This window comes from Hermetia illucens, chromosome 2 (assembly GCF_905115235.1).
Source record: "Hermetia illucens chromosome 2, iHerIll2.2.curated.20191125, whole genome shotgun sequence".
In the NCBI taxonomy this organism is placed as follows: Eukaryota; Metazoa; Arthropoda; class Insecta; order Diptera; family Stratiomyidae; genus Hermetia; species Hermetia illucens.
The window spans coordinates 19,898,156-19,913,720 of NC_051850.1; the positions used below are offsets into that span (position 1 = coordinate 19,898,156).

The 15,565-nt window shown below is 42.8% G+C and overlaps 1 protein-coding gene across 4 annotated transcripts in view; it reads left to right on the forward strand.

The window, feature by feature from the left end:
• Positions 1–15,565, forward strand: part of LOC119648132 (ankyrin repeat domain-containing protein 12) — a 225,918-nt gene that overhangs the window by 22,778 nt on the left and 187,575 nt on the right. The window contains exon 1 of one of the 4 annotated variants that reach the window (XM_038049669.1): positions 14,343–14,721. The exons of 1 other annotated variant lie outside the window; for it this stretch is intronic. The gene's annotated coding sequence lies outside the window, so the exon portion shown is untranslated. Of the gene's footprint in view, positions 1–14,342; positions 14,722–15,565 lie in introns of those variants that run through there. 2 more of the 4 variants (XM_038049672.1, XM_038049673.1) reach the window with 2 other exon arrangements.

Below are 15,565 nucleotides of genomic sequence, written 5' to 3' on the forward strand. Positions count from 1 at the left end.
CATGCTCTCAGAGGGCCATTGCGGTTCCCATGGTACCAGATAACCGGTGAGGCTTCGGGTCTGATCGTCCTCCTCGAGTACGTGGGGACAGCAATAAGTTCAGCCGCCAAAACTGAACTGATATTCAACGAAAAGCGTGAGATCTGGGTCCCACCTGGAGCAACCACCGCACAGGCGGAACAGGTTCCTCCCGAATCATAAGACAAATGCACCTTATTTGAAATCACGGGAACTTCATTGGCAAATGCAGTGTCAAACAGGCTCCGGAAAACCAATAGATCAAGGAGAGATCATTATCAGCGTCCGGGTTTTGTATCACCAAATTATAGGTTTTAGGATTCCTTTCCTTTTACTTGAGAAGATGGCTGGCAAGAGGGACCTTCTGAAACGGAACGGCGGCTCCTTAGCCAAAGCAAATTCTTGTACAAGGAGGTGGTTCTGGTCAGCCTCAGGTATTTTCTCAAAATACAAGTAGATATAGAGTTAAACTTATTTTCATCTGCTGCATACTCTAAGATAGGCCTTACCACCGATCTATAGAGATTGATGGGCTTCTGGGGTGTGAGGGCCCCAAAATTGCAAAATTAGTCATCCTGCCGGCCTTGAAGGTTTTCGGGATAATAGAGTTCAAATGATTCAAATGACCGAACAAGTCCTCGTTATCTCCCTGCCTAAGAAGGTAATGGATTTGACATAAGCAAGGGTGTAATGAGCAGGGCTGGGATCCTGCTTCGCGTAAAGGATATAGATTGGGATTTGATTGTATTAATTGGTAGGCCAGAGATTAACCTGTCTTTGCAGACATTTGGAGGTCGAGTTCCAATTGTCACCGGTTGCCAAAATAAGAAAATCATCCGCATATTGGAAAATTTGAATACTATTAGAACCTGTAGCAAAGCCGAGAGGGCTTCAGGCGCCAACCAGCGTAGATATTGATGCGTTTGTGCTTGAACAAAACATCAGTAAGCTCTTCTGAAGACAAGGGTAGAGATACTGTGGGATATCTGAGGCCACCAGGAAGAGAGTGAGGAGTAGGGGGCTGCACTGTCCAGCTAGTTAGTCGAGATATTCCACATTCTTCCTCGGATCCCTAGTTGGGGGCCTGTCATTAAAATACCCACGAAATCCCTTTATGATTTTCCAGGAGGACATAACAACTTTTGTCTCAAATAAATCAGACCAAATTTCATGCCAACGCTTCCGTTTAGCGTTCGCAACCATCATCCTCCACAGACGTATGGCCTTCTCAAAAAGTAGAGAAAATTTTTAGTGTTGGACCTAGTCCTAAAACGACTATACGCGATTTTTTTCCTTTTAAAGTAAAACTTAAGCGTTGGGGTCAAACCACAAATTTGGCTGGCCAGTGTGATTAATGCAAAGTCTAGTTGCATCGGCAATTTCCCTTTTCAAAAGTTTCGTTAGAGTCTAAGCTTACTGACCGGCGTCTTTAATTTAGTTGAATCAATCTGGAACTCAGGAGTGACATTGAGCACCTGCGTGAAGATACAGATAGGAGTGACTGAAGATAAACACCCACAAAACCAAGATTCTCAGTTTGACGGATCATCGCACTCTCCCTATCTGCATTAATGGGCAGAGCATCGAAAGCGTCGATGAATTTGTATATCTAGGAAGCGTGGTTTCTGCCGACGGCGGCATCTAAACTAGATGTTGCTTGACGCATTAACAACGCTAGATCAGCTTTCGCTGTCCTGTCTAAAATGTTAAAATGCGGTTATCTCAGCACCAAGATCAAGTTGAGACTGTTCTATGCTAGTGTTCTTTCTGTGTTGCTATTTGAGAGTAGCACATGGAAAATGAACTCCACTGTTACTCAAAAGCTCCCAAGTTTTCGTCAATACATGTCTGCGTCGTATTATCAGAGTACGCTGGCCTGACACCATCTGCAACGAAGAACTTGTTCGGCGCACAGGCTTGGCACTCGTATGTGATGTAATAGGAAAACGGAAGTGGCAGTGGATAGGTCACACCTTAAGGAGGGGTGACAATTGCATTGCGTACTACGCCATGCAGTGGAATCCATTCTCCCAAGATGGCCGACGTGGGTCTTCCCAAAAGCACTTGGCGTCTCGAGAAGCCGTGGGGAGAGCTGACGCTATACCCCATCAAGGGATGAAGGATAACTATTTAAAATTACTATAATTTATTCTGTTTTATTCTTCTTCTTCTAGTTTACCTACAAGTTTCCATGAAAAGCTTATCTTCCCTTTAAAGTTTCCAGGTTAATGCAGGATTATTCAAGGAAACTTACCTGTTTTGAAGATCCGTAATTTTCTCTTTTCTTTAGCCTTTGTTCTGCTCAGTAGCGGAGTTAGCTTGTCTCAATTTAGCTCACCTCTTCTCTCGGTAATAAAATGGGGGGATGTCATTTGGCTTCGAAGATACAAATATAAGGTCCTTATCGACGCTGCCAATAGGCCTCTTGGAACAATTTGATTTTAATGCTTTTCCAAGTGTTGTATGAGAAAAACCGCTCCAAGGAGAACCTACATGATGTGACTTGGTATTACTGAACAATCTACAAGAAGTCGAAATAAAGAAGAGCTCTTCCCTGATTCGCAAATTCATTACTGGTTTGTAGAAACCATTTTCCATGCCGTCAGTGTTTGTTGACCATTTATTGATCGTTCGTCTTTGAAAGTCATCAAAAAATGACTTTCTGTTTTCCATTATCTCCACATTCATCACAGTGCAAATGATAAACCTACAGCGGGGGTAATCACAAAGATGAACATCGGCATTCATGACGTACCCGGGGTTCGATTCCCGGGATGGGATATCGAGGGGCTGACGCTCTATCAACTTAATCATCACACTGTCAAATGTGTGTACTATAAACTCTAAGGCTAGTTTTTAAGGGTCTCACAGTTCCCAATTTTGTCCCCTTTTCAGCCCATCCCAACTGATGCAATTTCCCATTTTTAATCGGTTTTCACTTCCTAAACTCCATCAATTTTTCCTTCCAATTCATTCACCTCCGCTACCATATACAATGACTTTTTTTTCCACTCTTCTACAACAAAAAGAATCCTGAGAGCCATGCTCGTATATAACATTTTTCATATCATGTTGGCAGCGTTGTAGAATTATATCGTACATCCCCAACCATCCAGGGGAGCTTCCGTCTTTCCCCCATGGTTGCGGTCCTATCATGAGTCAAACTACCCCTTGCAGAGTGAACAGATTGCTTTCGGTCTCCCTCGACAATGTACTAATTCTCTCCGGAACAATTATTCGGAAAATTCACTGTAATAATTCTAAATGGAACGATGAATCTCTGGGCGGAGTTAAATATGCCCCAACTTCGAACATTCATAGGAGCATAGCATGACTTCCACGGAACTCGATTAAGATGAAAATTCCCATTTGGCGTTTGTTATTCCGCAAAATGTTTTATATTCACAGTATCCACGTGAGACACCAACCGTCACCTGGTTACGATTTTGCAATGAATTAAGCACATGTACGCGTCCCGGAAGGGAGGGGGTCATCTGAATCCTGCCTGTGATCTCCTATGACACGACAAAAAAGCTTGGTACCTGGAATGAACCTTGAACTCCCTAATTAATTGGCTCTGCGATAAATTCGTTTCATTGGCGATGCATCTCAGTCTTCGTCCCTTTGATAATGTAGGCAACTCGTCTCCGTCCCTTCGTCCTTGAGGACCTCCCCAATCGTTGGTGGTGGAATTGTTGCCTTTCGGTCACAGTGCTTTCTTCGCTGATGGATTGCACGGCATTTATACACAGGTACTGTTTTGGGATTATTGTCCTTCCGGCCTCCGCCTCGTCACTTTGCCTTGGGAATGCCGAGGAGCTGGGAAAGGTTTTCGGAGTGCCGTCTAATAAATATTAATGTCTGTGAATTTGTTAGGTTGCGAGACGAATGTGTGTTTTTGTTATATCTCTCCCATTTTTGCTCAAGATTGAGGAGTTGTAGAAATCAATAGGTGCGCCCAATACAATAACATCGCCGTGTTCTGTATACAAGGCAAGCAAAACGATGCCATTACACCAGGCAGTGGAGCTGAGAAATTTATAGCCCGGCGACGAACCGTGTAAAATTTCCTTTATTAGATTTTCTACTGGAAATCTGAATTTGATTTTTTTTCTCCGTTCGATCTGGGGAATTTTATTTACGTACCATACTAGTTAGGTCATATGTAGGTAGCGATATTTGCATGCAGTTTACATTAACGTGATTCCTGTTGTATATGGCGAGCGGCATTTTTAGTGAATATTAATGGAATTGTCTGACGAGTCTATCCGTTTTTGGATAGATGCAAAACTGGCTGATGTCGTTCATCTTATTCATATTCATTGTATACTTGTTATTGTCGATGTGCGTTTACAGCATCGCATCCACCTCCCTGAAAGGAAAACAGCTTCACCGTTTTATGCATGAGTACTCCGTCAAATACACTGCTTACTACGCCTGAATTTTATATTTCTGGAAAATACCTTTTCAAAATTATGGTTATGATAATTTAATATATTCTTTTATGTCATCGTCCAGCAGATACTCCAGCTTTTTACACAAGGGAAGTACACTCCTTTGCTGACACTTTTCACTAGTGTAGCTTTCGAGATCTGTTACACAACACCTGTGTCATTACCCCATTTTTTTAAAAGCTTCAACGACTGCTTTTCGGTTGCTTACGGAATATTTAAGTGCAAGGAAAATAGGGCAGGAAAATGAAATGCGGTCAGTCGAAGAAGGAAAATATATGTATGAATTGTAGGTCTGTATGAATTTAAGGTTTTCCATTTTTGAAGCCATTTCGTTTTTCAGTTTTAGAGTATCTTAAAATTGGAGCAACTGGTACTAGATAAATCCAAAATCCTTAGGCCACCTATTCTTCCTTCCATGGTTGACAGATTGTCTTATTTAATCCCAGAAGAAGAAAGGACCAATGATAATATTCCGCTCTCCAATCGGATTAAGATTATCACCATGAAAAGTAGTAAATATTTTGCAGTTGGCGGAAATATTTCGATCAGTTTCGAATGGAAGAGTTTGTACATCCTCCACTTCTACAGGAAGATGGGGGCGGCATCCCTGTCGGCCGAACGAAAACCAAGTGGCCAAGGAGGAGGGAGTAGAGAGAGATGCTGTATGACATTGGTTTGCCCACCGTGAGGCAGTAGGGGAATGCTCGCAAGACCTAATTAGGCCGATCAAATCCGAATCTGCATGAGGACTCAGCTAAAGTAGCAGTAGGTCACGAAATCTGAATTCACAGACTTCGGGGGATTCCTGTTGTATGTGCGTTCAGCAGGGTCCCCTAGTCAAACTCCCGCTAGTGGGAGTTTCATGGGGATTGTGGTTGCGTCCTTCGGGCCTCAAACGTGGTGTTGCGTTTCAACACGGTTGCCGTACTCCACAGTTCGATAGTGATTTAGGTAGGTCTTGCATCATCCAGTATGAATGCTGGAACCATGCACTCAGTGTAGACTGGTACCGTTGTTGCTTGTCGAAGAGGAGCTCTGATTGTGGTCGCAAAATTAATCAGTGGCTTAAGAAGACCGTGGGATTAAGTCCTAGCGACAGGTACCCACGATCATCCACAGAGCCGTAACTGTCAGCGCTACTAAACTTGGGGAAGCAATCAAACGAATGAAATCGTGGAAAGCGACAGAACCTGACGATATATAATCTGAGCTCTTGAAAGCGAAGAACTCGAAACCAACACTTTAGTTCAGTGAGTTCACCAATCGGATTATTGAGGAGATCTTTTTTTTTCTTTTATTCTGTTAAGGGGAAGTCGCACTGCGTCCTTAAAGAATTATTGTCCCCCTTTTACTGGTTTTAGTGTACCTATTAACTATAGTATGTCAAGCAAGACTATTACCGTTAGGAATTTTCGTATATTCCCTTCTTCCAAATCTTTCAACTTTGCATTTGGTATTAAGTGTCCTCCCAAGTGCCTCGACCTACTTTGCATAAGCGCAGGACAATGTCCCAGAACGTATATAGAGATTTTCTACACACTCGCCAAAGAGCATGCAGGCAATGTCCGTTGATATCCCTAGCTTCCCTAGGTGATAGTTTAGTCGGCAGTGACCAGTGAGAATTCCCACTATGATTTGGAAGTTCGTCTTCTTGAGGTGTAAATAGTCCTTTGTGCGCTTGGGTTCTCATTCCCCAATAAGCACCCTGGACTACTCCGTTTCTGGTAGGCTCGCCCTGTATAGTTTTCTCTTCACTTCTTAATGTCATAGCCATGAACCTGTTCTCGATTCCCCAGAAGGATTCTGATCCGTGTAAAAGCGTCCCTGCTCCCTTTTTGGCCAGTTCGTCAACATGGCTTGAAACCCAGAGTATTCAGACCTTATTGTGCGAGCCGAGCGTATTCAGTCTCTCATGGCATTCCCATACGACTTTAGGGTTCACCTGGTTGAACCTTAATGCCATGATCGCCGCTTGTCTGTCAGTAAAAATAGCTCCCTATAATTCCTTTGCAAATAAAAAGAGGCACATCTGTCTGCGTATATTTCCGCTTGCTAGTGTGCTTTACCCATTGGCTCTAAGTACATTTTCCTTGGACCAATGACCCCGGCATTCGCTCCCTTTGCTGTGAGGAATCCGTCAGTGTACCAATCAGTTGCTGGTTTAAGTCGTATATCACAGTCACGCTCTCCCAGTTTCCCTTGTTACTCCAACGTGTTTAAAACCTCTCATCGAAGTGAAACCTCGTTGTCATGTTATACCTTGGTATCAATAATTCTGGATATCGCCTACCGCAGCTCCCCGCCTCGCTAATACTCCCGGCCATCCTGAAGATTGCCCTCCTTGTCTGCATCTGTATGTGCAGATGGAGAGGGATGAATCCCAAAAGGACCTTCAGTGATGCCTTTGGATATGTCATCATTGCCCCACTGATACACACGCAAGCCAGTCTTTGGAGTTTGTGTAACTTCTTGGCATATAAGCTGCGTTCGGTTCTTTCTGCCCAAATTACCGCCCCATAGGGCCTTAGTGTATATCCAAAGTAGTGTCTTCGGAGTGCAATCTCATTTTTTTCCTGCTATGGACCTGCAAGTCATCAGAACCCTCAACAAGTGATTCTGATATGCATTTTCCAGAGTAATTTTTGGTCCAGCGTAATTCTCAAATATTTGACCTCTGTTTTTCGTTTCATATCCATGCCATGCATGGCGCTCAGGTGATCAAGCTTACGGTTCCTAGTGAATGGTACTATAGTGGTTTTCGCTGGATTGATACGCAGTCTTACCTTTAAATACCAGGCACTAGTAGCCCTTAATCCAGTTTGGATTCTATTACATAGGGTATCCTTATATTTGCGCTTACAGATTAAAACAGTGTCGTCCGCGTAACCCTGGACGTGTATTGTTCGCATAGCCCTGGACTGGTATTCCAGTAATTTTTAGCTCGTCTAGGAGTTCATCCACTACTCACATAAGTGGTGATAGTGCCCCGCCCTGTGGACGACCTTGAGTAGTATTCATGACAGTAGAATTTGTACTTCGGTACTTCTATTTGCCTGCTTTCTAACATTTTGCCAGTTTAGAAAGCCGGGGTTTTTCCCACTGCCTTGCGGATCAGGGCATCTTCTATCTCTGTATGCGATGTGTTATCGAATGCGAACGCACAGTGTTTTTTTTTGTTTGGCACCCCGTGATGCATCCATCAACTGGCACAAAACAGTTTCGGTTGAACGTTTGAGTATGAACGATGTTATACAAACTGATTTGAAAGATTTTGGGTGAAAAGGATCCTTTTTTCCACTTTCGGAATAAAGACAACTTTAGCTCATCTCCACGCCTTTGGAATATATGCCAGGCCTATATTGCCCCTTATCACCATTAAAAGAAACTCTAAGACGATTTCTAGGCCTCTCTGGATTATTGCTGGGAAGATATCATCTGCTCCGGGTGGTTTCAATGGTTTAAAAGTTCCTACTGCCCACCTTACCCTAGCTTCCGAACATACTTCCTTTGCTAGTTTCCAGTTCTCCATTCTTCTCCTTTTATTCGTTGTTGGAGTGTCAGGCAGATTGTCGTCGCCTTCCCCCGTGAGGTAGGACCCTTGGGAATGAGTCCTGTGAAGCAGTTATACTCTGCCCTCCTCATTCTGGCTAGGTTCCTATTCTACCAGGGTACATCCTTGATGACTTAACTGTCTTAGCCAGACAGCTGGCCTCATATAATGAATGTTGGAGTGTTCCCTATGTTATATATCTCTAACTTATTGCTAATTGGGGTAGAACACCATCTGATTGACAAGAAAGCACCAGCTGTCTCATATCATGGGGATGAACGTACTTTTTACAACCGTATTCGCGACATCGCTGAAATAACCGTGAATCAAGCCGGGTTTGTCAAGCACTGCGGTACTGCTGACACAATAAACACTGCGCGGTTAGATATGGTGAAACACTGTGTCGCGATCGACATGGGGTTACACCGATCGTATATGAATTACGAGAGAGGGGCTCTTCAATAGTATGGACATGTGATTCGCGCTGATGTAAACTCACTTGCCAAGATAAGTGGTGGGGCATCAAGTCGATGGGGAAAGACTAAAAGATTGGTCGAAACAACTTTGACTTGATGCGCTAGATGCTGATTTGAACCTCTCGATCAGATCATGACCGAACAAAGTGGCGCAGCCGATCTAGACGAACCGACTCCGCTTCTGAACGGGACGAAGGATGAAGAAGAAGAAGAATTTGACTCTGCAGATTCGCAAACATCTGACCAAATTTCGTGACCCGTTGAAAGAACAACCACCTGATGCGACGATGCCCCAATTTCTTTAACCCATCTGAAAAATATGTTTTCTCAAGGTCTGCAAAATACGTTACGGCGATGACCTCCTCATTCGACTCAAATTTCTGCCCGGCGAATGAATTTTTAACGTTTGGAAACAATAAGAAATCTAACGGGAGCAAAATTTGGCGAATACGGTGGATGGGGTAGCAGTTCGTAGCCCAATTCGACCGATTTGAACGTGGCGGCGGCGAAAGTGTTTTTTTTTTCTTCAGTTCGGCGTCGAATCGGCCCCATAATTCCGCATAGTAGAGCTCTATGATCTTTTTGCTCTTCTACAGGCTATCGATTCAAATCACACCTTGTGTATCTCAGAAAACGGTAGCTATCGCCTTTCCGGCTGATGGGGCAGTCTTCACCTTCATCGCAGCACAATCACCGAGGAGAGGCCACGCTTTCCACTGTTCCGTGGCCTCTGGTGTACCAGTGGACCCTTATTTCGTCAACGGTCATTCTGCTTTGAAGTGGTTTCACGATTGCGCTTATTATCCGGAGTGAACAAACGCGGCAGCAGAGTTCGCATCCACCAAATTTCATACGGAATATGATCCACACCGCCTTTTTAAATGCCTACTGACATCTCGCGCATCTTCAACCGGTGGTTTGTCAATACGAGATCCTGAATTTTTGTCACGCTATCCTTCGTGGTAGTCGTTTTCGCGACATCTGGGCGTGGCTCACCAAAACCCGACGTGCGACCATGTTGCAACTCATTAAACCAATTTTTTACGGTCGGTCCCCATCGCAGGAGCAGAGTCATCGTATAGGGAATCCAAGCACTCTTTGATTTCGTTGCGTTGTTCCAAAAACATAAATCGAATCACTGACCGATGTTGCCCTTTTCCATTTTTCTAAAATCCTCAAACACGTCCGCTTCTATACGTAGTCAAAACAAAACTGCAAGTCCGGTTCGGCTGGAATTTTGACAGTGGGCGTCTACAAGAATGTACTATACGATAGTGAATTTCTCTTTCGACAAGTGGTGCCAACGGGCGTCTAAGTACTTATCGGACCGCCCTGGTAATATATTTCACTCATTTCAATTGCAATAGAACTCCGGATTATTCGTATTTCTGGCTAATTTGTATAAATTTGCCGGTCGTCTGAGGTATTTGTTTTTTATTTTGTACTTCCCAATAATTGATAATCGTGATAATTTCTACCAATATAAGCCCACAATCGCCTTCCTCATCGAATCCTAGCACTGAGAGAGGAAGCAAATACGCCCCGAAATATTCATATTTGCAGAGAAAAAAACTTTTTAGTAAGGCAAAAAGAAAAAGCTCTGAATTATTAATTTTAATAATAAAAAAAAGTAATTATATCTGCCAGTATTTTGGGAACACTCCTCCCAACAGTAGTCACCGAGTGTTTACCTAGCTGACTAACTGATCCTTAAGGGCTCTTAAATTTTTACTATTCCGTTCTTCCTTTTTTTGCGAACGAATGTTTCTCCTCTAGTACACCCTAATCAGCGCAGTTAAGGGCTTGACGATTGTGGCACGTATGACTCTGCCTTCTTGATAGATTTTTACTCAGTACTGATTGGCAACCTTCTGTTCCAGTATATGGCTTGGTTCCTGAAAATCGATGTCTGAACTTTGTCCGTGACACGGTAGTAGGTGCGGACGATAAATTCGTTCACTTCGTCGGGATACGTAATGGACAAAGTACCATCCTGAATGGCCGGTGGCAACTAAGAGGGAAGAGCTATCTTAAAAATGTAAAAAGATGAGGAAATGATCCGTTAAGGATCTCACTGGTGGCAGTGGGATTTGTATCGTGATTTGACGTCGGATGCCAGTCGACTCAGCTGTAAATGGGTACCTGAGTCAAATCAGGATAATAATCTCGGGCAGGCGCAATGTTGGTCACATTGCCTCCTACAGTATACTGTAGTGTATCGTTACGGTCTTGAATGAAGAGCTCTAACACACTTCGAGGCCCTGATCCAATATGGATTGTTGCGCCAATGATTATTATTATTATTGACATTAGTACATTATCCCCACATTCCTGGTAATTTGTGAATACAGCATCTGTATAATAGCGGTCGAGGGGGAGGATTCCCTGAGTTCGGAATACGTACTTCAATAAAAAAAAGGAATAATAGAGGAACCTAAACAATGTTCACTCAGAGCGTAGTTTTGAAGGTTTTAAAATCGATTCGCTTTCTGTCTGGAACTATGAAATCCCACACATACAGTGAGTGATATAATTTTAGGTGGAGTTTAAGGGGGGCTCCCCATACATACAAAGGGGTGATTTAAATTTTTTTTCACCGGATATAGCCGTGTGGGGTATCGGTTAGTATTATACTTTCCGAAACTGATATTAGTTTTGACTTGAATTGTAAAGTGCGCGAGTAAGGAGTGAAAATGTACATACTTAAAGTGAGACAGGACTCATTTTCGGAAACTACCCAACCCAAAAATCCGAAAAAAATCAGGGTGGTGCGCTCAGATGAAATCTAAGACTTAACATATGTGCCATTTCGATAACTACTCAAATAAACTTGCTAATATTATATTACCCAACTTTTTGAAATTGACTGAAGAACCCCCTTAAGTTCATCCTAGAACTACCAAATTTTGCAACATCATAGAGGGCAATATCTTTCACACACATGCCAAATTTCATGGCAATCTCACCATTAACGCCAATAGGTCAAACTTGGCAACTTCGCGCAAATTTACTGCTTCTAAAACCATGCAAATAAGATGCTGTTGTCATAATTAACGAGAATAATTGAGATTCTAGTGAAATATTAAAATTCCATTCCTGAAGAAACAACTTCTGCCCAACTCTTTTTAAAGTTTTATGTAAACACAAAACCTTATTAAAATCGGTTTACGGTCTGTCTGTCTGTCCGTCACACGCATTTTTTTCGGAGACGGTTGTAGCGATTGACACTAAAGTTGGTAGAAAGGTGCGAACTGTGAATGGCCATGCACATAATGAGTTGCATCCTTTTACGTCGAATTTAAGGGGGGTCCCCATACATGCAAAAGTAGGGTGTAATTTTTTTTTCATCAAATATAGTCATGTGGGGTATCAAATTAAAGGTATCGGTTAGTACTTCTCGAAGCCGGTCTTAGTTTTGACATCTGTTGGAAAGGTGGGGAGTGCGGGGGGTTGAAAGTGATCATTTCTCTAACGGACTCATTCTCAGAAAGTACTTAACCGAAAAATCTGAAAAAAGTCAAAGGCTACCACTGCATGGTGCCTAGGCCCCAAAATACCCTCCATATCAATACCTGTTCAAATAAAGTTAATAATAATTACTATAATTCTTAGTAATTGACACGAAAACCCCCTTTAAGTTCATCCTAGAATTCCATCCATGTAGGCTACAGCATAGACCATGATCCTACCCAATTTGGTGAAAATCGCACTATTACTATAGCTGTCGCTTCTGTGCAAATTCAAAACTTTAAATGTCAATATCACATGAAAGTGGATATTTTCACATAATGTATGCATATATTACGTGCTACATACTAATGGGACAAATGCACACTCAAATCTCTTTATAAAAGAAATACACGAAACCTTCCATACTTGAAGCGTCTAGCTTCCAATTTCCCAACTTGTTTGTATCTGTTGTAGGTTAAGTTCTTCACATTTGCTAATAATATTAAACTCCGAGTGTGAAGCGTATGAAGTTGATTGTTATCAATACAGTACTTTCCATCAAATTATTTTTTTTTTTAAATCGCTTTCTAAAAAATAGAGGGCAATGGAGTTTTTAGCTATGTGCACACGGAACTGTAATGCACTTATCGCTCCTCCTTTTATACCTGAAGGGTAAAGCTTCCATTTTCCTGGCTTGTTTCCGCTTTATTCCGGACTTCCTCGCTAAGAGCGCATAGGGCGACACTTCCCATCAGTTTCGCGATTAAAATTTCGTCATGTTTCAAGAGCTTATAATACACCACACTAGTCTGGTCCCACTAAACACAGAGCGTCGTCTATTTTCCGAAGCGATTTGACCGTACGGTCGATGTTGACTCTTGTCCTGCATCGACCTATGAAAAAAAAAAACCGGAAAAACAAGAAGACTATACACAGGGGAAACAAATCAAGTTTTTAGGAATATTGCGTATTTGCGGAATAGATAAAAGATACGAGCTAATTGGTTCGCAACCACGTGCACCCAAAGGTGCACCCATGCACTGTATCACATGCATGGCACTAACAGTAGAGTAAATGCGCGAAATTTTTCACGCGCAAGTGATCGAAGAAAATCAAATATGTGCAATGATTTTCTTTTACCATACAAATTCAAGCATTGCATTACACTTGGTAAGTTCATTGCTTCTTTAGGAAGTAAGGTTAAGCTACCTCGCTTCTTAACATACCTATGTTTTTAGCTAACTACTTTACGTCCGAGCCTATCAACCTCTTTGAGGGACTAGAACTATTATTGTTTTAAAAAGTGAACTCCTGTATTTCTGTCACAATGTAATTTGGTCCATAAAGGTGGAAAGATTTCCTATGATATTTCTGTCACACAGGACTCTGATATTTTGCGCTGTGGCGAACGTTAAGGAGAAGAACTTTATGCTAGTTATGCCAAACAATACCGGGGTATATTCATTTTGGGACTAGATAAATAGCAACCCTCAATTGCGAAAATAATGCATTGCGTTTTTTGTCTTACATTCTCCCACGGTACCAGATAATTGGAGCAATAAATTTCAAATAAAATCTTTAGGAGCTAATCGACCGGAATTTATGTAGCCAATCACCCCTTCAGGCTCCCCTTCCGTATAACAAGCTACTCAAATATTTATCTAGTTCCCGCATAAAGACTTCTGATTAATTTCCAATATTATCTCTGAATGGATAGCATAAAATGCTCTACATTTCCCATTGAACTCCTCCACTTCCAAATGGGCACTTCATTATTAGCAATTAACCTCGCCAGTGCGCGCTTCTTCGTTTCGCTGCTTCTTTCTCCAGCACACCATAAATCAGCGAATTCATTCAACTGAATTGAAAGAACATCACAATAAATCGCTTCTCTATCGCCTACAAGATGAAATTAATTCACTGCGGTGGTCATTCGCTCCCGCCTGCAGACATTAGGAACATGTGTGGCAAGCAACTGTTGTATCCCCTATGCCAGATGAATTGCAGCGTGGGGAACTCGTACGGATGTTGGTGAGGCAAAGCCCCCCCCTTGATTCACACGAAAATCAAATCTTTATTTCTGCGCAGCATATTCTCATTGCTTCCATATTTCCGATGTGGGATTTGTTTGTCTCTCTGCGTTCAGTATCTGTGATGGTTCGTTCTCCTTGCGTTCTCACCACGTTTGATTCATGCGCCTGATATTATGCGTTTGCCAGCTAAAATACAGAAGATTCGTAAACCATATCAGCTGCTTGGCTAGCTTCCATGCCTGCAATCTTGTTGCTGTTTATGCTCGGTGCCATGTTGGGGCTTATTGGCTTGGTGTACTCTGTATGACTGCCATCGAGCCGGCCTAGCCGCATCAGATACTTTCTGTATCTAAACGAGTGAGACCTTTCTCCATTCAGCAGCGCTCCAATAACAGCTGTGGAGCTTGGGGCAATGTGCTTGGCCACGGGTTGGAGTACTACAACGTCGCAGATATTGCAGTGCCGAGTGCGACGAGTGTTGCGTTTCCGCTGATTCTGACTGTGTCCTCGTAGCAGACACACTTGGAACCGTCGTGCGATTCACTTGTAGTGTCTCGGAACGCTCTCATTTTGTGAGTTCACAAATGATTTCGAATCTAGATACGTGTGTGTTGTTGCGATAGTACGTCGCGGTACTCCGCCCCCTGCGTGTCCCCCCTGTTATTGCTATATTATCGTCTTGTTGTTATATTGCTGTTGCTGTTTTGTTACAATTACAACGTCGATGTGGGTGTTTAAAGGTGGTAGTTTTACCGGTACTATTAGTGTATTTACATACACATTAAACAGTTTTTATCGCTTGACAATGTGAGAAATTCTGAAAAAGATAAAAGTACAGATAATTCCGTTTTTTTTTCTGTTGATTTGTTGTGAATTGTGAACTTTCGTGGTGACGAAAGTGTTGATTTTTGGCACTCGCCTAGAAGGTGCTGGCATGTAGCAGTGATTGTTTACCCTTCGGAATATGGAGATCATTATATAGTTCAGCCCTCTGTTGCCTCACCTGAAAGAAAGCGAAATTGATTCACTCTCGAATGTCACTCAAACGTGCAATCTTACCTTCAAATCTGATTTACAACCGCCCCCTTGCCGCACCGACTTTCCTCTGTGCGCCTACACCCGCTCGCATTGGGCAGGTCGTTCATCATTCCCACAAAGCTGGGTGGACTCCGCTATATGGAATGATTTTGACATCTCAGCTTGCGAATGTGTGAACCAGCTTCTCGCCTCCTGAGTCGTCCCGCGGCTCACTCATCTATCCTCGTGTTCATGTGCCCATTGGGGTGATGCACACATGCATTTCCACTCTGTGGATCGGTGGCCGATACTCGATTCCCGATGCTATCTAGAATCTAATCGCCATTCGTATGCTAATTTCGTTTGTTTTATTCTTTACTAATTGCGTCCATATACAATGACGGTTGGAAGACGTGCCGTGGGCATGAGAGGGCGCGGAATGGACTCTATTGAACACTGACTCCACTAGTAGCGGCATTCCCGCTTTGTCAAATGAAATGCCTAATCAGACTCTGCAGCTGCCAATCTGCTCGGTCCGCTAGTTCGACTCCAACTGCTGCGGTACAT